The sequence below is a fragment of the Arachis ipaensis genome, chromosome B3, assembly GCF_059453495.1.
Source record: "Arachis ipaensis isolate K30076 ecotype BB chromosome B3, ASM5945349v1, whole genome shotgun sequence".
Lineage (NCBI taxonomy): Eukaryota > Viridiplantae > Streptophyta > Magnoliopsida > Fabales > Fabaceae > Arachis > Arachis ipaensis.
Window position 1 is genome coordinate 38,819,247 of NC_142438.1, and position 22,737 is coordinate 38,841,983.

A 22,737-nucleotide genomic window follows, 5' to 3' on the forward strand; every position below is an offset into this window, starting at 1 on the left:
ATATACAATACATTATACAACACACTTAGGGTAGTTTAGGGTAGCGTAGCTTAGGTTTTCTTTCAAACTTTCTTAGGATTTAATTAGGGTTTATACTACAAGTTTTCATTTACCAATTTTGATCTTGGATTTTAGCAATTTCCATTGTAAGTATTTCTTAATTTTCTCTTTTATTACACTTCTTGTTCTACACTTTTCTCTATTTTAATTTCCTTTATCAATACATATATGCTTCTTACAATTTTGAGTTTTGGTTAATGAATTTGATGTTTGATGGTTATTATATGTTTATTGAGTTGCCCTTGTTGATTTTGATCATTGGTTGTTCATAATTTTCAGTAATTTTACAATTTTGCCATGTTTTGTGAATATGGCTACCATGTGTTTGATGAAATGTCAATTTTGATTATGAGGTAGATTTCTACCCCTTGACTTGGGGGAATGAGTATATGGAATGCTAAAGTCATAATGTCTGACATTTAGTGATAATTCTTGGGTTGTTAGTTGTTATTGTTTCCACTAAAGCTAGCTTTTTACTAAGGTAATTAGTAAGTTAGATAGGATTTGTGAATTAATAACAATTATACTCACTTGACTTACTCTTCAATGTTAAGGGTTGACTAGGTGAGATTAATCCATCATAATTATCATAGTTGTGGTTATGGCAATGAAGGGATTCCATAACTCATCCCAAGTCAAGGTTCTATTTATGTTTTGAACCACATTTCCATCATTTTAAAGCATTACTTGTTCATAATACATAGATAGTTCTTTAATTCCTTTATTAGTTTATTAATTGCAATTTTGATTGTTCTTTAATTCCTTTAATCGTTTGCCTCACTATTGAAAAACACCCCTTGATTCTCACCATCAAAATTGTGCGTTTATTGTCACTAGTTCCTAGGGAAGACGATCCGAGGTTTAATTACTCTCGGCTATTTTAATTTGAATTAAACTTTGATGTTGGAATTTAATTGCTAGTTTGGACTATGCTTACAATGAAGAAGTCCTCTTTTCTAGAGTGAAATTCTAAACCGGCGCAAAATCTCATCCATCAACCCAATATTATATCGTTCCATCGTTGGGGCCCTCCAATATGCGACTATTACTCGCCTTGAAATATCATACTCAGTAAACAAAATTAGTCAATATATGCACAGACCCCTTCACTCTCATTGGTCAGCAGTGAAATGCGTGTTGCGTTATCCTGCTAGATCACTACATCATGGTTTGGAGTTCTTTTCTAATTCAGACTTGCGTTTAATTGCCTATAGTGATTCTGATTGGGCTAATGATTTTGGATGACAAAACATCCACATCTGGATTCTGTGTCTACTTGGGGACCAACCTAATTTCTTGGAGCAGCAGGAAGCAGATCAAGGTGAGCCGCAGCAGCACCGAAGCCGAGTTTCGCAGGATTGCCTCAACTATGGAATAACTTCTCTGGCTTTAGACATTGCTCGATGAACTTCATATTCGTGTCTCTCATCCTCCTGTAATCTTTTGCGACAACCTAAGTACCTGTCTCTTGGATGCTAATTCTGTCCTCCATGGATGATCCAAACACTTCGCCCTTGACATGTCTTTTGTTCGGGAATGGATAGCGAATAAGCAACTCTTTGTCAATCATATCCCCTCCTCAGCTCAAATCGTTGACATCCTTACGAAGCCCCTTTCAGAAATTAGTTTCAACTTCAAATCCAAACTTAGAGTGCTCTCGTCTGACTCATCTCTAAGTTTAAAGAAAAATATTAAAACTTAGAATATTAAGTCATTGTTGAGACCATTACTATTTGTGATGTATCTAAAATAATTAATAATTGGACCTATATATATCCATTCACACTATTATAATAATTAAATAATTAAATTTTTGACTAATAAAATCACTGATTTTATCTTTTTCATTTCAACTTTCTTCTATTACCCTCTTCCAATACCATCATCACTAATAATCTTTTCAAAGTCAGAACGAGGTATATTCTAAAAAACAAATCAAATTCTGTTATCAAACTCTTTATGGCAAGGTAATTTGTACAAATATTACTTTCTCTATCCAATTTAATTAAGCGAATAAAGCAGAGATGACGTGAATGTTTAAGTCTATGGTGATTAGTACCCATATATATGACTTTAGATATGCCTTTATGAAATCCCAAGTGGTACACAAATGACAGATCCTGAAATACAAGTTTTGTTCTGACTATATGAATAATGAGTGGTCCTAAAATGTGGGGAGACTAATGGGCCAGATTCTGTGAGAGTGATTTTACAGAAAGTTGAAAAAAGGTGATAGTACAGTTTTGAACTCAAAATAATAAAAAAAGGTTATACGGGCCATAACCCAACAAATAAATAAATAATCAATAATCATGTACCAATTTATAAGGTCCTAACCTGTTGACACAATGCTGTTGGTCCCTTCAACCGCTTCAGACTTTTCCTGGTGAGTTACTTTCTATTTATGGGTCCTTTTCCGCGGTTGCCAACCCATTCTGCAAATTTGTTATTTTGTCTGTTACATATGATATTTGATTAAAACAAAACATAACGTTCTAATAAAAAACTTATATATTAGATAATATTGAAATAAATAGTAAATCAAATTTAATTTAAATTACTAGTAAAAAATTATAATAAGTATAATTAAAAATAATGAATATTAGGTGTAAATATGTTTCTAGTTCCCATCAATATCATAAATTTTTATATTATTTTTATTTGGGTTTAGTTCCGAATATCAAAGGTCCAATAATTTATTTCTCAAAATAAATTTTATATTATTTTTATCCCCGATCCCTTAATAGTTAATACTCAATATAAAATACCTTTCTCAGGTCAACTAAATACTTCTTTTTGGTGGTCCAATTCATTTAATTTCTTTGTTGGTGGAGTTTGGACATTATATGGTTTGGGCCACTCGGCCTCTTATCTGTGCTTTCAGTAACATATTAATACAAATATACCAAATTCCAAAAAATAAAAAATTTAAAAAAATACCGCGACGGATTAGTCCTTGACCTATCGGGTTTGGGGATACCGTGGGAAACAAAAAAAAAAAAATTAAAAAAAATACAATATACCAAGGTTCTAAAAATCGAATTGATCATCAAACTGTTCTAACTACTAGTTCATTAGTTTATTAGTTCAACCGATTTGACTGTGGTTCAATCAAAATTTTTTTTTAATAAAGTAATAAATAAAATATAAATAAATACACTAAAACATAATTATTATCTAATATAAATTTTAAAATATTATCCAAATTAAAAGTACTACATAAATCACAATGTTCAAATAAAAATACAAAAGTCAAATAATAAAAAAAAATCAACCATGTCATTAATCATCGTTATAACTTACTACAGATTTACTTCATTAAGATTATCACCTTCATTTCTACTACTTGCGAGCTTATCCTGTTCCTGCTTCAACAGCATGTCCTTATAGCATTTGGAACAAATGTTCATGGTGGCGGCCCTTCCAAAGAAATCACAATTATTAATGCTCAGCAGCCTGGCATCCTGTCTCATCATGAGACTATTTTTTTACAGCCACTTGTAAGCATAGCACCTCAGCCTCTTTATAAAAAATAATCAGAGAAATATACTTTCTTAATAAAGACTAAATAACGGTTAGTAAATCGTTGCTACAGGCGAATTGCCACGTAGATAACTGCTCAAATAGCAACAGCAGAATCACAAATAAATTCGAGGACTACTACAAAACTATGTTTAGTAACAAGTAATTTACAACGCACAATTGATATCATATTAGTCATACCAATCTCAAACTCTAAATAATGATAGCAAATGAACTAGCAATGTTCAATCTCATTTGTTCACTACTCTATGCATCTTACAATTGATAACACGTGAATTTCTTTTTCTTCCCCCAATAAAGAGCATAGTGCCGTTAAATTAGAAACGTTCACTATAAGAATAATTAGATTTATTTAGTGACAAATTTTTAGCGGCAATAATACAATGGTCGTTATTTTTTTATTTAAGTTATGCTTTTATGGTTATTATATATTTGTCATTAATACTATATATTATAATGGCAATTATTATTATTGTCACTAAAAATATAAAAAAAATTATTTTTAATGAAAAATTTAGTGACCATAGTACTATGGCTGGTATTATTTTTATTAAAATATAAAAAAAATTACCCTTAATGAAAAATTTTTAGCGGCCATTATACTATATGGCTGGTATTATTTTTATTAAAATATATTTTTATAATAATTAGTTGAAAGAAGAACCTAAGGACCACGGACACCCACATCACCCCCTTTCTTTTTCTCTCTGAGAAACCTAACCCTAAACCACCATCACCATCCCTTATCGCCGAACTCTTCTACTCCAGTAGAGGGTATTGTCGTCGCCAGCGGGGATAGACCGTGGGTGCCGTCGCACTCTTCTCATCGCCGAACTCTTCTCAGTTCTCATCGATCCTCTTCTCGTCACCATCGCACGAAGGAAAGGTTGACACCGTGGCGTCACCGTCGTGAAGGTTGCTCAGTCGGTGGTCGTGTCTTCGAGCTCTCTCTCTCTCTCTCTCCCCCTGTGTGTGTGTGTGCGCGCGCGCGTGCGTGCGTGTGCGCGCGCGCGCGCGCGTGTGTGCGTGCGTGTGTGTGTGGTCAACATGTATCTTCGAGCTCTCAGTCGCTCTCTGTCTGAGCTTACTTCCCTTCCTCTGTTGCCGTTAGTTCTGATTCTTCTGTAACCGTCACCTGCCTCCCTCCTTCGCCGCCGGTAAGCACTGATGCTTTAATTTAATTTTGCTTGTTTTGTATTTTTGTTAATAATATGAGTTTCTAACTTTTTTTATTTCTGTTTGAGTGTGTTAATTTTTACTTCTTATAAGATACTGATTTTCTGAAGTAATGGTTGAATTGAATGATTCCTCGCTGTCGAATGATCCTTCTGTTTTTGGTGTTGCGACTAAGGCTGAAAAATTTGCTCAAAGGTGATCTATTTGTGCTATTTTATCGAACTAAGAAATTTTTAAGGCTTGTGTTCGATTTCTGCAGTTTAGGCAATATGTAGAGATGTGTGATATCCTGTGGCTTTTAATCCAATAACTTGTTTAGCTACCTTGATCATATATTAGATGTTCATCCTTAAGGAAAATGAAATGTGTTAGTCTTGTGTATTCTAAATGCAATTCATACATTTGATTTGGTTTGCAGTGATCTCTGGAGCTGGAAATAATGAAAAGGTCTGCTCTGCTACGAATTTGATTTTTTCATTTTAACAGTTAAAACTGTCTTTGTTTTCTGTTGCGCCAAACATGTCAGGTATGCTATCCTGTCTCTGCTGCTGTCTAATTTTTTATTATTGTAAAGGGTCAAGTCACGATATCTAATTTCAAATTAGTCACTCTTGCTTCTAAATTCTTCTGTGAAAGGCTCTGAAGGGCAATGTAGTCATGATGAAATCAGAGAGAGAAGATCAGACGTTGAGTACTTTGAATGTGAAAGGCAGTGGTCTAAAATTGGGGATCTTTACCTCCCAGGCATGATGATTACCAATTTAAAATAGGGAGTTATAGTTAATTAGTTTTATTATTTTTGAAGGTTCAACATGCATTCTCAAAATAAAATAAAAAAGTAAAGTGGCAATGAATCACATGGTATCAAGGTGTTAAGCATTCGTATGCTGACACCCGGTACATATATCATATTTTAAAAATGTTTCTGAAATCTGAAGACATGTGCAATGGAGAAAGCTATTGCTTCATATGATGATGTACTTTTACTTTCCTTTAGGTGACTTAACTTTTGATCAAAGCATTTAAAGCAATCATTTGTGGATGTTGCAACTAAGTAATGCATTAGTTAGTGTCGTGTTGTGTCACCTTCACAGGCATTGTAACCCCCCAATTACCCTAAGCCTTACCTCTAGCCGTAAAGCAAAGGTTAATAAGAGATTACGACAGTCCTAAGGCTTATACATATTTATATATAGAAGGGAATAATATATTATAGAAGCCTGATGAAGGATTAAGCTCCAAGACAGAATTACAAAAGCGCAAAATGTTCCCACGAAGCTAAGCATAAGATACAAGGTACCGATGCAAAAGAATAGAACATATATAGATATAAGAATATAATAATCATAGGGAACTAGCCTCATCTTGCGGAGTTTAAGCCGACTAGTTACAAATAGAAAGATACAGAGTTTTAGAATTAAAACAGCTTATACAACCTATCTCTCAAATAAGCCTCTAAGGCCATAAAGATACATATACAAAAGGTGAGAGAATACTATGACGAAAAAGTAAAACAGAAATAAACAAGGAACGAACCATACTCCACTCTGTCACTATCTCCGCAATCTCACCGAAGTAGATTACGACCTGCATCTGAAAAACAACAACAAAGTATGGAATGAGAACCGGAGGTTCTCAATATGGTAATAGTGCCCAATGATGTAAGATGTAAGGCTCCGGGACGCTGAAGGTAATTCTAGAACTTCACATCACATACGGATATTCAAGCTTAGAACAAAATAAATAAATATATAAAGAACTTAAACCATAAACTGAGTTATCTAAACTTAGGAGAATTCTAACTAATACTAGTCACACCGCTGTATCCCACAGCCTTCGCCAACCTAACCTCTGTGCGATCCCATCGCCACCGCCTACCTAACCTCCTCAGCACCAGACAATCACAATTAATGCAAACAAGTAAAACACAGATAATATTCATATACAACAAGTAGTTCAAGAAGCAGGTAGGCATGTTATAAAATTAGGCAAACTCAAGTAAACAAAGCAAGCAAGCATATAGGAGATGCACATGATGAATATCTACCCTATTGGGTGTGATATCACATGTCGGTTATTGCCAAACCCGACAGAAAATCCGGTCGATAACTCACGGATTAGTCTCTCTATTGCTTATAAGGAGGAAAAATTCCGAGGGATGAGTGCCCTACCACCTTCCTCTGGTTGCCGCATGATTTTGTGGTTTAGTGCCCTACCACCTTGCAATTAGAGAAAAGTCGCATTTTCAGGAGGAATAGTTCCGAGGGATGAGTGCCTTACCACATTCCTCTGGTTGCGAGAAATATGAGTGAGAAGCCCAGCTTCAACTCTCACATCTGAACGTAGGCGGGAGACCGCCACAGCCCCTACGACGGATAACAATGCATATCGTAATCACATAGGTCACCGCTCATAGCACACTTCCACTCATACTCATTCCATCAACCACAATCATCAATTCATAAGTTCCATTTCGAACTTCTTAGTTAATCAGTTCCTCAATTCCAATACCATCCTCCTTTCTCATCTACCATACCCATCCTCAGTACACCAGAAACCTACACCTCGGTTTACTAAATTTCTAACGTAAAACCCAAATTAAGCCTCCTAGTATCTTTCCCTTATTCTGATACCCAAAAATAAGACCAGAAGTCTTAAAATGGTGTCACAAAAGCTTACAAGCTTGTTGGAAAGATGAAATAGTTGAAAACAAAGTTTAAGTTTGAGAAACAGGGCGTGTGCGTACGCACAGGAGTGTGCGTGCGCACGCCCAGGCAGATTTTTAAAGTGTGCGTACGCATAGGGGTATGCGTATGCACAAGTACGAAAATTCACAAGTCTGTTCACTCGCACAAGCTGTGCTAGCGCCCCCAACAGACTGACCTTCCCAACATGTGCTGCGCACAGTGTTGTGCGTACGCACAGGTTGTAAAACTTCCTTGGTGTGTGCGTGTACACATACCAGAACTCACAATATTCTGCAACTTTGCAGAATTTTTGATTTTGACACCAATCTTTGAATGATCATAACTTCCTCTACAAAATTCAAAATTTTACAAACTTTATATCAAGTCGAAGAGTTTTCAATAAAATTTAATTCTAACAACTTTTAATTAATTTTGAAAATTGAGGCATAAGTTATGATCAATCAAAGTTCGCCGAAAATCAACTTTACCAAAAGCCTCAAAACCTCCAATTCAACCAACTCTCAAATCAAAATCAAAACCAAACCTGTTCAATCATCATAAACCACTACCACATACAATATCTTACAATTTCATATCATTCTCCTCAATTTCACACCTAAATTACTCAACCATTATACCATATCTCACTACCAATCCATAATTTCCATTTAATTATAAATCCACACTCATAATCATCATCAATCAACAACAACCTCAACTACCAAAACAAATCCTCATAAATTCTAATAGTCATTATCAAACAACATCTATCATTAACCAAATCCATCATAAAACTCATCAACACTAATAATACTCAACAATCCTCATCAACCATAATAACCAACAATAAAAATTATCATTAATATCCATCTTCAAATCTCAACACCCACCAACACAACTCATCAATAATCATCATCTAACCATCCTAATTCTCCTCATTCATCAATAACATTAACACAACTCATCATTATAATATATCATCACATATCATACTCATCAATATCCTTCAACAAGCATCATAAACATATATTATACATTCCAACATTCCCTATAGTACTCTTTATCATACAACATAATTTCATAAACAATTAATCATACACCAACATCATTCAATCCTATCTTATGGTTCACTAGCCTAAGTTTCCAGAAAAATTATATATTACATAAAGGAAACCAAAACCATACCTTGGCCAATTTTCCAAATGCACCAAACACCAAACGAAGCCACCAAGCTTGATCCAAAGCCTCAACCAACTCCAACAAATACCAAAACTCAATCTAACATCACATATATATACCAACATCAAAACCTAATATACACAAAACAAATAAACACAAGGGTTTAGTGAAACCTTACCTTATCCAACAATATTAGGAGTAAAATCCAATATTTACTCGCTACTAGAGAATACCTAAACAAGCAAAATCACAAAATCTACTCAAAACCCATAACCAAAATCGTGCAGAAACTTAGGGAAGAAAACTAGGGAGTGAGCTTCGAGTTTTTACCAGGTTTTCTTGGATAGAAACGTAGAGCTCGACGAGAGCTTCGTGTGGCCGCAAACGTCTCGTCAATCGGAGCTTCGGATCAAAAGTTATGGCTCCCGGAAGAGGAGAGTGAATAGTAACAATGGGGTTTCACCCCCCCACTATCACCTATCCGAGTTCTCTCTCTCTCTTCCCTTCAAAATTATATATATATATATATATGTGTGTGTGTGTGTGTGTGTGTGTTGGACTTTGGGCCCGGTTTGGGTCCGGTCCAACCCGTTAGCGTTTTTAGCCCGTTTGGCCCACTTTGGGCCAAAACCTTTAAGATTAGTGTCAGGTTTTCAATTCTAAAATTATTTTTATCCTTTCAAAACAATAAACCAATTTTCTAAAATCTTATTTTTCTAAAAACACAGTACCGGACAGACTTAAACCGGTTTGATCGGTTCGTTTGCCGGTTCGCAATTTTTCTCAGAATATACATTTTCTGACTCAGAAAAATCCATTGAAACCAAATTTCACCTTTATATCTTCAAATTAAAACTTCTAAATTTTTGAATTTATTTCGGGCACTAAAATTATTATTTTTATAAAAACAGTTTTGCGTGAAAAAACTCGGGTTCTTACATCCTCCCCTCCTTAAAAAGATTTTTGTCCTCGAAAATCTAAGTCACGCGACATATCCTTATCAAAGCGCCCTACCGTGTGGATTTTCCCTCTCGCCTTCCGTTGCGTCACTCTGATTATCGTCCTCAAGAATCGAAAATTTTGCTTGAAATAAATACTGATTTTTGTAACATTTTTCCAAAACCTTCAAAACAAGTTCAATATCAAACCTTTTTCAAAATACTTAAAATCATTTATTCTTAAATCAAAACCTTGCAACTTGAATCCTTTTTGTTAAGTTAAGCTTGAAACCAAATTCACAATTTAGCAAAACCATGGATTTTACCTTCCTTCTAAATCATAATTTCAAGTTGAATCCCTTTTTGATAAGATAAATCATAAACCAAAATCACAATTCAAGAAAATCCTAAAACTCACTTTTTCTGTAAACCATATTATTCAGACCGAGAGTTTCGACTTAGTTTCAAAAGCAAAACATTTAAACCAAAAGTTTCAAACCAAATTTGAAAATCATGTTAACCTTCAAAACCCTTTTCAACATGGTTCAAGACCATACCAGTTAGAAACTGAAAATCATAAGTAAAAACTGCAAAAGAAACAGTTGGCTCTTCTCTTGCCACCAGTGTTGAGCCTCACCCATCAACTGATATGCCGCAACCCCACGAAAAAACTTTTCCAGAACATGCTGAGCTTGTCACGCATAGGATAGGTTATCCATCCTCACTACCTCTCCGTTAACGTGATCGACCTCATCCGTGAGTTGCCATTCGGGTTTTCTTTCCACACCAAACAGTCGATATCAAGGTGATCAGTCTCAATATCGAAAGTCTATTGCTTCAATTATCCTAAAAAGGCACTTACAAATAAGCATGCTATGCAATATCAAGGAGATAACCTAAATAGCATGAAAGAAAAATGATCCAGAGTGTGCAACGAAGCACAGTCGGTCCATCCCTCAGGCTCACGAGGACGAACCGCTCTGATACCACTAAATGTAACACCCTAATTACCCTAAGCCTTACCTTTAGCCGTAAAGTAAAGGTTAATCAGAGGTTACGATAGTCCTAAGGCTTATACATATTTATATATAGAAGGGAATAATATATTATAGAAGCCTGATGAAGGATTAAGCTCAAAGACAGAATTACAAAAGCGCAAAATGTTCCCACGAAGCTAAGCATAAGATACAAGGTACCGATGCAAAAGAATAGAACATATATAGATATAAGAATATAATAATCATAGGGAACTAGCCTCATCTTGCGGAGTTTAAGCCGACTAGTTACAAATAGAAAGATACAGAGTTTTAGAATTAAAACAGCTTATACAACCTATCTCTCAAATAAGCCTCTAAGGCCATAAAGATACATACACAAAAGGTGAGAGAATACTATGACGAAAAAGTAAAACAGAAATAAACAAGGAACGAACCATACTCCACTCTGTCACTATCTCCGCAATCTCACCGAAGTAGATTACGACCTGCATCTGAAAAATAACAACAAAGTATGGAATGAGAACCGGAGGTTCTCAATATGGTAATAGTGCCCAATGATGTAAGATGTAAGGCTCCGGGACGCTGAAGGTAATCCTAGAACTTCACATCACATACGGATATTCAAGCTTAGAACAAAATAAATAAAAATATAAAGAACTTAAACCATAAACCGGGTTATCTAAACTTAGGAGAATTCTAACTAATACTAGTCACACCACTGTATCCCACAGCCTTCGCCAACCTAACCTCTGTGCGATCCTGATGAGCGGATAATTTATACGCTTTTTGGCATTGTTTTTAGTACGTTTTTAGTAGAATCTAGTTACTTTTAGGGATGTTTTTATTAGTTTTTATGCTAAATTCACATTTTTGGACTTTACTATGAGTTTGTGTATTTTTCTATGATTTTAGGTATTTTCTGGCTGAAATTGAAGGACTTGAGCAAAAATCAGATTCAGAGGTTGAAGAAGGACTGCTGATGTTGTTGGATTATGACCGCTCTGCACTCAAAGTGGATTTTCTGGAGCTACAGAACTCAAAATGGCGCGCTTCCAATTGCGTTGGAAAGTAGACATCCAGGGCTTTCCAGAAATATATAATAGTCCATACTTTGGCCGATTTTAGACAACGTAAAAGGGCGTTGAACGCCAGTTCTACGCTGCTGTCTGGAGTTAAACGCCAGAAACACGTCACGAACCAGATTTGAACGCTAGAAATACGTTACAACCTGGCGTTCAACTCCAGAAAGAGCCTCTGCACGTGTAACATTCAAGCTCAGCCCAAGCCCACACCAAGTGGGCCCCGGAAGTGGATTTATGCATCAATTACTTACTTCTGTAAACCCTAGTAACTAGTTTATTATAAATAGGATTTTTTACTATTGTATTAGACATCTTGGGACGTCTGGCTCTTAGATCATGGGGGCTGGCCATTCGGCCATGCCTGAACCTTTCACTTATGTATTTTTCAACGGTAGAGTTTCTACACACCATAGATTAAGGTGTGGAGCTTTGCTGTTCCTCAAAGATTAATGCAAAGTACTACTGTTTTTCTATTCAATTCAACTTATTCCACTTCTAAGATATTCATTCGTACTTCAATATGATGGATGTGATGATCGTGACAGTCATCATCATTCTCAACTTATGAGCTCGTGCCTGACAACGACTTCCGTTCTACCTTAGATTGAATGGATATCTCTTGGATATCTAATACAGGGGACCGAGTCCGAGTTATTAGTGTCTTCGTGGTATAAGTTAGAACCCATGGATGGCAATTCCTGAGATTCGGAAAGTATAAACCTTGTCTGTGGTATTCCAAGTAGGATCTGGGAAGGGATGGCTGTGACGAGCTTAAAATTCGCGAGTGTTGGGCGTAGTGACAGACGCAAAAGGATCAATGGATCCTATTCCAGTATGATCGAGAATCGACAGATGAATAGCCGTGCTGTGACAGAGCATCTTGGACCATTTTTACTAAGAGGACGGGAAGTAGCCATTGACAACGGTGATGCCCAACAGAAAGCTTGCCATGGAAAGGAGTAAGACTGATTGGATGAAGATAGCAGGAAAGCAGAAGTTCAGAGGAACGAAAAGCATCTCTATACACTTATCTGAAATTCTCACCAATGATTTACATAAGTATCTCTATCTTTACTTTATGTTTTATTTATGTTTATCTATTCAAAAATCATTGTAGCCCATATGAGTCAACTTAACTGAGATTTACAAGATGACCATAGCTTGCTTCATACCAACAATCTCCGTGGGATCGACCCTTACTCACGTAAGGTTTTATTACTTGGACGACCCAGTGCACTTGCTGGTTAGTTGTATCGAAGTTGTGAATGAAAAACGAATTATTAAGACGTGCGTACCAAGTTTTTGGCGCCGTTGCCGGGGATTGTTCGAGTTTGGACAACTGACGGTTCATCTTGTTGCTCAGATTAGGTAATTTTCTTTTTGTTTTATTTTCAAAAATTTTTCAAAAATCTTTCAAAAATTTCTCATCTGTTTTCGAAAAAAAATAAAAATTCTTTTCAAAAATTTTTATTATATTCTTTAGAATTTTTAAGAATGAATTCTAGTGTTTCATGAAGCATGTTGAAGCCTGACTGGCTGTAAAGCCATGTCTAAATTCATTTAGACTGGGGCTTCCAACCCAACATTATCAAGAGCAAGCTAGTTGTTGCTGATCCACCTGCTGCTGTTCCTGATCCACTTGATTTACATGCTAAAGCTTGACTGGCTATTAAGCCATGTCTAACCCTCAAATTGGAGCTTTAGACTAAGAGTGCAAGATTCCTGGAATTCATATTAAAAATTTTGGAATCTTTATTTTTCTTTTTCACATTAATTTTCGAAAAATCCAAAAAAATCATAAAATCATAAAAATAAAAAATATTTTGTGTTTCTTGTTTGAGTCTTGAGTCAATTTCAAGTTTGGTGTCAACTGCATTTTTTTTAAAAATTCTCTGCATTTTTCGAAAATTCATGCATTCATAGTGTTCTTCATGATCTTCAAGTTGTTCTTGGTAAGTCTTCTTGTTTGATCTTGATGTTTTCTTATTTTGTGTTGTATGGTATTTTTTATATGCATTCTTGAATTCTTAGTGCCTAAGCATTAAAGATTTCTAAGTTTGGTGTCTTGCATGTTTTCTTTGCATTAAAAATTTTTCAAAAATATGTTCTTGAGGTTCATCATGATCTTCAAAGTGTTCTTGGTGTTCATCTTGACATTCATAGCATTCTTGCATGCATTCATTGTTTTGATCCAAAATTCTTATGCATTGCATCATTTTCATGTTTTTCTCTTTCATCATTAAAAATTCAAAAATAAAAAAAAATATCTTCCCCTTTTTTTTCTCATGAATTCGAAAATTAGATTTGACTTTTTCAAAAATTTTTAAAATTTAGTTGTTTTTATGAGTCAAATCAAATTTTCAAATTAAAAATCTTATCTTTTTCAAAATTTTTCAAAAAAAAATCAAATCTTTTTCATTTTTTTATTTTCAAAAATTATAAAATATTTTTCAAAAATATTTTTCTTATCTTTATCACATAATTTTCGAAAATAACATCATCAATTAATGTTTTGATTCAAAAATTTCAAGCTTGTTACTTGCTTGTTAAGAAAGATTCAAACTTTAAAGTTCTAGAATCATATCTTGTGATTTCTTGTGAATCAAGTCATTAATTGTGATTTTAAAAATCAAATATTTTTCAAAATTAATTTCAATCATATCTTTTCAAAAATATCTTCTTATCTTATCTTTTTCAAAAAAATTTGATTTTAAAATATCTTTTCTAACTTCTTATCTTCTTATCTTTTCAAAATTGATTTTCAAATTTGTTTCAACTAACTAACTAACTTTTTGTTTATTTCTTATCTTTTTCAAAACTACCTAACTAACTCTCTCCCTCTTTTTCAAAAATTCTTTTTAATTAACTAATTATTTTAATTTTTGATTTTAATTTTATTCCTAATTTTCGAAAGTTACTAACCTTTTTCAAAAAACTAATTTCGAAAATCACTAACCATTTTTCAAAAATAATTTTCGAAAATCCTCTTCCTCTCTCATATCTTTCTATTTATTTATTCATCTACTAACACATCTCTTCATCTCACATCTCTGCTCTCCTCACCCTTGTGTTTCTTTCTTTACATTACATTCTTTTCTTCTTCTACTCACACAGGGGAACCTCTATACCTGGGTAAAAAGGATCCCTATTATTATTATTTTTCTGTTCCCTCTTTTTCATATGAGCAGGAGCAAGGACAAGAATATTCTTGTTGAAGTAGATCCAGAACCTGAAAGGACTCTGAAGAGGAAACTAAGAGAAGCTAAATTACAACAATCCAGCAAGCACCTTTCAGAAATTTTCGAACAAGAAGAGGAGATGGCAGCCGAAAATAATAATAATGCAAGGAGGATGCTTGGTGACTTTACTGCACCTAATTCCAATTTACATGGAAGAAGCATCTCCATCCCTACCATTGGAGCAAACAACTTTGAGCTGAAACCTCAATTAGTTTCTCTGATGCAGCAGAACTGCAAGTTTCATGGACTTCCATCTGAAGATCCTTTTCAGTTCTTAACTGAATTTTTGCAGATCTGTGATACTGTTAAGACTAATGGAGTAGATCCTGAAGTCTACAGGCTCATGCTTTTCCCTTTTGCTGTAAGAGACAGAGCTAGAGTATGGTTGGACTCTCAACCTAAGGATAGCCTGAACTCTTGGGATAAGCTGGTCAAGGCTTTCTTAGCCAAGTTCTTTCCTCCTTAAAAGCTGAGTAAGCTTAGAATGGATGTTCAAACCTTTAGACAGAAAGAAGGTGAATCGCTCTATGAAGCTTTGGAGAGATACAAGGAAATGACCAAAAAGTGTCCTTCTGACATGCTTTCAGAATGGACCATTCTGGATATATTCTATGATGGTCTGTCTGAATTAGCTAAGATGTCATTGGATACTTCTGCAGGTGGATCCATTCACCTAAAGAAAATGCCTGCAGAAGCTCAAGAACTCATTGACATGGTTGCTAACAACCAGTTTATGTACACTTCTGAGAGGAATCCTATGAGTAATGGGACGCCTCAGAAGAAGGGAGTTCTTGAAATTGATACTCTGAATGCTATATTGGCTCAGAATAAAATATTGACTCAGCAAGTCAATATGATTTCTCAGAGTCTGAATGGAATGCAAGCTGCATCCAACAGTACTCAAGAGGCATCTTCTGAGGAAGAAGCTTATGATCCTGAAAACCTTGCAATTGCAGAGGTAAATTATATGGGTGAACCTTATGGAAACACCTATAATCCCTCATGGAGAAATCACCCAAATCTCTCATGGAAGGATCAACAAAAGCCTCAACAAGGCTTTAATAATGGTGGAAGAAACAGGTTTAGCAATAGCAAGCCTTTTTCATCATCCACTCAGCAACAGACAGAGAACTCTGAACAAAATACCTCTAATTTAGCAAACTTAGTCTCTGATCTATCTAAGGCCACTGTGAGTTTCATGAATGAGACAAGGTCCTCCATTAGAAATTTGGAAGCACAAGTAGGCCAGCTGAGTAAAAGAATCACTGAAACCCCTCCTAGTACTCTCCCAAGCAATACAGAAGAGAATCTAAAAGGAGAGTGCAAGGCCATTGAATTAATTACCATGGCCGAACCTGTAAGGGAGGTTGAGGACGTGAATCCCAGTGAGGAAGACCTCCTGGGACGTCTAGTGATCAATAAGGAGTTTCCCTCTGAGGAACCAAAGGAATCTGAGGCTCATCTAGAGACCATAGAGATTCCATTGAATCTCCTTATGCCATTCATGAGCTCTAAAGAGTACTCTTCTTCTAAAGAGAATGAAGATGTTACTGAAGAGCAAGTTGCCAAGTTCCTTGGTGCAATCATGAAGCTGAATGCCAATTTATTTGGCAATGAGACTTGGGAAGATGAACCTCCCCTGTTCACCAATGAACTAAATGTATTGGATCAACTGAGATTGCCTTAGAAGAAACAGGATCCTGGAAAGTTCCTAATACCTTGTACCATAGGCACCATGACCTTTGAGAAGGCTCTATGTGACCTTGGGTCAGGAATAAACCTCATGCCACTCTCTGTAATGGAAAAACTTGGAATCTTTGAGGTGCAAGCTGCTAGAATCTCATTAGAGATGGCAAACAACTCAAGAAAAGAGGCTTATGGACAAGTAGAGGACGTGTTAGTAAAGGTTGAAGGCCTTTACATCCCTGCTGATTTCATAATCCTAGATACTGGGAAGGATAAGGATGAATCCATCATTCTTGGAAGACCCTTCCTAGCCACAGCAAGAGCTATGATTGATGTTAACAGAGGTGAACTAGTCCTTCAATTGAATGAGGACTCCCTTGAGTTTAAAACTCAAGGACATCCTTCTGTAAATATGGAAAAGAGGCACAGTAATCTTCTCTTAAAACAGACTCATACAGAGCCCCCACAGTCAAACTCAAGTTTGGTGTTGGGAGGCCACAACCAAACTCTAAGTTTGGTGTTGGGAAGTCTCAACAAAGCTCTGAACATCTGTGAGGCTCCATGAGAGCCCACTGTCAAGTTATTGACATTAAAGAAGCACTTGTTGGGAGGCAACCCAATTTTTATTTATCTAATTTATTTTCATTCTTGTTGTTATTTCATGTTTTATTAGGTTCATGATCATGTGGAGTCACAAAATAAATCAAAAAATTGAAAACGGAATCAAAAACAGCAGGAGAAAAATTACACCCTGGAGAAGGATCTTACTGGCGTTTAAACGCCAGTAAGGAGCATCTGTCTGGCGTTCAACGCCAGAACAGAGCATGTTTCTGGCGTTAAACGCCAGAAACAAGCAGCATCTTGGCGTCCAGACGCCAGAAATGCGCAGTGAAGAAGAGCTGGCGCTGAACGCCAGAAACAAGCATCTGGCTGGCGTTCAACGCCAGAAATATGCTGCATCTGGGTGTTGAACGCCCAGAACAAGTATCAATTCGGCGTTTAAACGCTAGAATTTCATGCAAAGGCATTTTACATGCCTAATTGGTGCAGGGATGCAAATCCTTGACACCTCAGGATCTGTGGACCTCACAGGATCCCCACCTACCTCACCCTCTCTCTCTCCATTCATGGTCATCCCTTCTATTTTCCATTTACCACTCACATCCATACACCCACCTATAAGCTTTTGGCTTTTTTTGCTCGAGGGCGAGCAACATTCTAAGTTTGGTGTGGTAAAAGCATAGCTTTTTTGTTTTTCCATAACCATTAATGGCACCTAAGGCCAGAGAAACCTCAAGAAAGAGGAAAGGGAAGACAATTGCTTCCACCTCTGAGCCATGGGAGATGGAAAGATTCATCTCACAAGCCCATCACTAAGAAAAGGATGGAGCAAATAAGAGAGCACATTCATGGATCTCAACAGGCACATGAAGAAGCTCATCATCAAGAAACCCCTGAGATACCTCAAGGGATGCACTTTTCTCCACAGAATTTTTGGGAGCAAATCAACACCTCCCTAGGAGAATTAAGTTCCAACATGGGACAATTAAGGATGGAACATCAAGAGCACTCTATCATCCTTCATGAAATTAGAGAAGATCAAAGAGCAATGAGGGAGGAGCAACAAAGACAAGGAAGAGACATAGAAGAGCTCAAGGACATCATTGGTTCCTCAAGAAAGAAACGCCACCATCACTAAGGTGGACTCATTCCTTGTTCTTACATTCTCTGTTTTTTGTTTTCTTTATGTTAAGTGCTTATCCATGTTTGTGTCTTATTACATGATCATTAGTATTTAGTAACTTTGTCTTAAAGTTATGAATGTCCTATGAATCCATCACCTCTCTTAAATGAAAACTGTTTTAATTCAAAAGAACAAGAAGTACATGAGTTTCGAATTTATCCTTGAACTTAGTTTAATTATATTGATGTGGTGACAATGCTTCTTGTTTTCTGAATAAATGCTTGAACAGTGCATATGTCTTTTGAAGTTGTTGTTTAAGAATGTTAAATATGTTGGCTCTTGAAAGAATGATGATAAGGAGACATGTTATTTGATAATCTGAAAAATCATAAAAATGATTCTTGAAGCAAGAAAAAGCAACAAAGAACAAAACTTGCAAAAAAAAAAAATAGCGAAAAAAATAGAAAAAAAAAGAGAGAAAAAGCAAGCAGAAAAAGCCAAAGCTCTTAAAACCAAAAGGCAAGAGCAAAAAGCCAATAACCCTTAAAACCAAAAGGCAAGGGTAAATAAAAAGGATCCCAAGGCTTTGAGCATCAGTGGATAGGAGGGCCTAAAGGAATAAAATCCTGGCCTAAGCGGCTAAACCAAGCTGTCCCTAACCATGTGCTTGTGGCGTGAAGGTGTCAAGTGAAAACTTGAGATTGAGCGGTTAAAGTCAAGGTCCAAAGCAAAAGAAGAGTGTGCTTAAGAACCCTGGACACCTCTAATTGGGGACTTTAGCAAAGCTGAGTCACAATCTGAAAAGGTTCACCCAGTTATATGTCTGTGGCATTTATGTATCCGGTGGTAATACTGGAAAACAAAGTGCTTAGGGCCACGGCCAAGACTCATAAAGTAGCTGTGTTCAAGAATCAACATTCTAAAATAGGAGAATCAATAACACTATCTAAACTCTGAGTTCCTAAAGATGCCAATCATTCTGAACTTCAATGAATAAAGTGAGATGCCAAAACTATTCAAGAGGCAAAAAGCTACAAGTCCCGCTCATCTTATTGGAGCTATGTTTCATTGATAGTTTGGAATTTATAGTATATTCTCTTCTTTTTATCCTATTTGATTTTCAGTTGATTGGGGACAAGCAACAATTTAAGTTTGGTGTTGTGATGAGCGGATAATTTATACGCATTTTGGCATTGTTTTTAGTAGAATCTAGTTACTTTTAGGGATGTTTTTATTAGTTTTTATGCTAAATTCACATTTCTGGACTTTACTATGAGTTTTTGTGTTTTTCTATGATTTCAGGTATTTTCTGGCTGAAATTGAGGGACTTGAGCAAAAATCAGATTCAGAGGTTGAAGAAGGACTGCTGATACTGTTGGATTCTGACCTTCCAGCACTCAAAGTGGATTTTCTGGAGCTACAAAACTCAAAATGGCGTGCTTTTAATTGTGTTGGAAAGTAGACATCCAGGGCTTTCCAGCAATATATAATAGTCTATACTTTGGCCGAGTTTAGACAATGTAAAAGGGCACTGAACGCCAGTTCTACGCTGCTGTCTGGAGTTAAACGCCAGAAACACGTCACGAACCAGAGTTGAATGCCAGAAATACGTTACAACCTAGCGTTCAACTCCAGAAAGAGCCTCTGCACGTGTAACATTCAAGCTCAGCCCAAGCACACACCAAGTGGGCCCCAGAAGTGGATTTATGCATCAATTACTTACTTTTGTAAACCCTAGTAACTAGTTTATTATAAATAGGACTTTTTACTATTGTATTAGACATCTTGGGACGTCTGGTTCTTAGATCATGGGGGCTGGCCATTCGGCCATGCCTGAACCTTTCACTTATGTATTTTTCAACGGTAGAGTTTCTACACACCATAGATTAAGGTGTGGAGCTCTGCTGTTCCTCAAAGATTAATGCAAAGTACTACTGTTTTTCTATTCAATTCAACTTATTCCGCTTCTAAGATATTCATTTGCACTTCAATATGATGGATGTGATGATCGTGACAGTCATCATCATTCTCAACTTATGAGCGCGTGCCTGACAACCACTTCCGTTCTACCTTAGATTGAATGGATATCTCTTGGATATCTAATATAGAGGACCGAGTCCGAGTTATTAGTGTCTTCGTGGTATAAGTTAGAACCCATGGATGGCCATTCCTGAGATCCGGAAAGTCTAAACCTTGTCTGTGGTATTCCGAGTAGGATCTGGGAAGGGATGGCTGTGACGAGCTTAAAACTCGCGAGTGCTGGGCGTAGTGACAGATGCAAAAGGATCAATGGATCCTATTCCAGTATCATCGAGAACAGACAGATGAATAGCCGTGCTGTGACAGAGCATCTTGGACCATTTTCACTGAGAGGACGGGAAGTAGCCATTGACAATGGTGATGCCCAACAGAAAGCTTGCCATGGAAAGGAGTAAGACTGATTAGATGAAGATAGCAGGAAAGCAGAAGTTCAGAGGAACGAAAAGCATCTCTATACACTTATCTGAAATTCTCACCAATGATTTACATAAGTATCTCTATCTTTACTTTATGTTTTATTTATGTTTATCTATTCAAAAATCATTGTAGCCCATATGAGTCAACTTAACTGAGATTTACAAGATGACCATAGCTTGCTTCATACCAACAATCTCCGTGGGATCGACCATTACTCACGTAAGGTTTTATTACTTGGACGACCCAGTGCACTTGCTGGTTAGTTGTATCGAAGTTGTCAATGAAAAACGAATTATTAAGACGTGCGTACCAAGTTTTTGGCGCCGTTGCCTGAGATCACAATTTCGTGCACCAGATCCCATTGTCACCGCCTACCTAACCTCCTCAGCACCAGACAATCACAATTAATTCAAACAAGTAAAACACAGATAATATTTATATACAACAAGTAGTTCAAGAAGCAGGTAGGCATGTTATAAAATTAGGCAAACTCAAGTAAACAAAGCAAGCAAGCATATAGGAGATGCACATGATGAATGTCTACCCTATTGGGTGTGATATCACATGTCGGTTATTGCCAAACCCGACAGAAAATCCGGTCGATAACTCACGGGTTAGTCTCTCTATTGCGTATAAGGAGGAAAAATTCCGAGGGATGAGTGCCCTACCACCTTCCTCTGGTTGCCGCATGATTCCATGGTTTAGTGCCCTACCACCTTGCAATTAGAGAAAAGTCGCATTTTCAGGAGGAATAGTTCCGAGGGATGAGTGCCCTACCACATTCCTCTGGTTGCGAGAAATATGAGTGAGAAGCCCAGCTTCAACTCTCACATCCGAACGTAGGCAGGAGACCGCCATAGCCGCTACGACGGATAACAATGCATATCGTAATCACATAGGTCACCGCTCATAGCACACTTCCACTCATACTCATTCCATCAACCACAATCATCAATTCATAAGTTCCATTTCAAACTCCTTAGTTCATCAGTTCCTCAATTCCAATACCATCCTCCTTTCTCATCTACCATACCCATCCTCAGTACACCAGAAACCTACACCTCGGTTTACTAACTTTCTAACGTAAAACCCAAATTAAGCCTCCTAGTATCTTTCCCTTATTCTGATACCCAAAAATAAGCCCAAAAGTCTTAAAATGGTGTCACAAAAGCTTACAAGCTTGTTGGGAAGATGAAATAGTTGAAAACAAAGTTTAAGTTTGAGAAACAGAGCGTGTGCGTACGCACAGGGGTGTGCGTGCGCACGCCCAGGCAGATTTTTAAAGTGTGCGTACGCATAGGGGTGTGCGTACGCACAGGTACGAAAATTCACAAGTCTGTTCACTCGCACAAGCTGTGCTAGCGCCCCCAACAGACTGACCTTCCCAACATGTGCGTGTGCACAGTGTTGTGCGTACGCACATGTTGTAAAACTTCCTTGGTGTGTGCGTGTGCACATACCAGAACTCACAAAATTTTGCAACTTTGCAGAATTTTTGATTTTGACACCAATCTTTGAATGATCATAACTTCCTCTACAAAATTCAAAATTTTACAAACTTTATATCAACTCGAAGAGTTTTCAAGAAAATTTAATTCTAACAACTTTTAATTAATTTTGAAAACTGAGGCATAAGTTATGATCAATCAAAGTTCGCCGAAAATCAACTTTTACCAAAAGCCTCAAAACCTCCAATTCAACCAACTCTCAAATCAAAATCAAAACCAAACCTGTTCAATCATCATAAACCACTACCACATACAATATCTTACCATTTCATATCATTCTCCTCAATTTCACACCTAAATTACTCAACCATTATACCATATCTCACTACCAATCCATAATTTTCATTTAATCATAAATCCACACTCATAATCATCATCAATCAACAACAACCTCAACTACCAAAACAAATCCTCATAAATTCCAATAGTCATTATCAAACAACATCTATCATTAACCAAATCCATCATAAAACTCATCAACACTAATAATACAAAACAAT

The 22,737-nt window shown here is 36.5% G+C and overlaps 1 non-coding gene across 1 annotated transcript; it reads right to left on the minus strand.

Annotated features, from left to right (window-relative positions):
- Positions 1 to 15,377: 15,377 nt before the first annotated feature.
- LOC148570351 (small nucleolar RNA R71) lies at positions 15,378 to 15,485 on the minus strand. Its single transcript, XR_015908219.1, has one exon. It is a non-coding gene; the product is annotated as a small nucleolar RNA R71 (small nucleolar RNA).
- Positions 15,486 to 22,737: the final 7,252 nt, after the last annotated feature.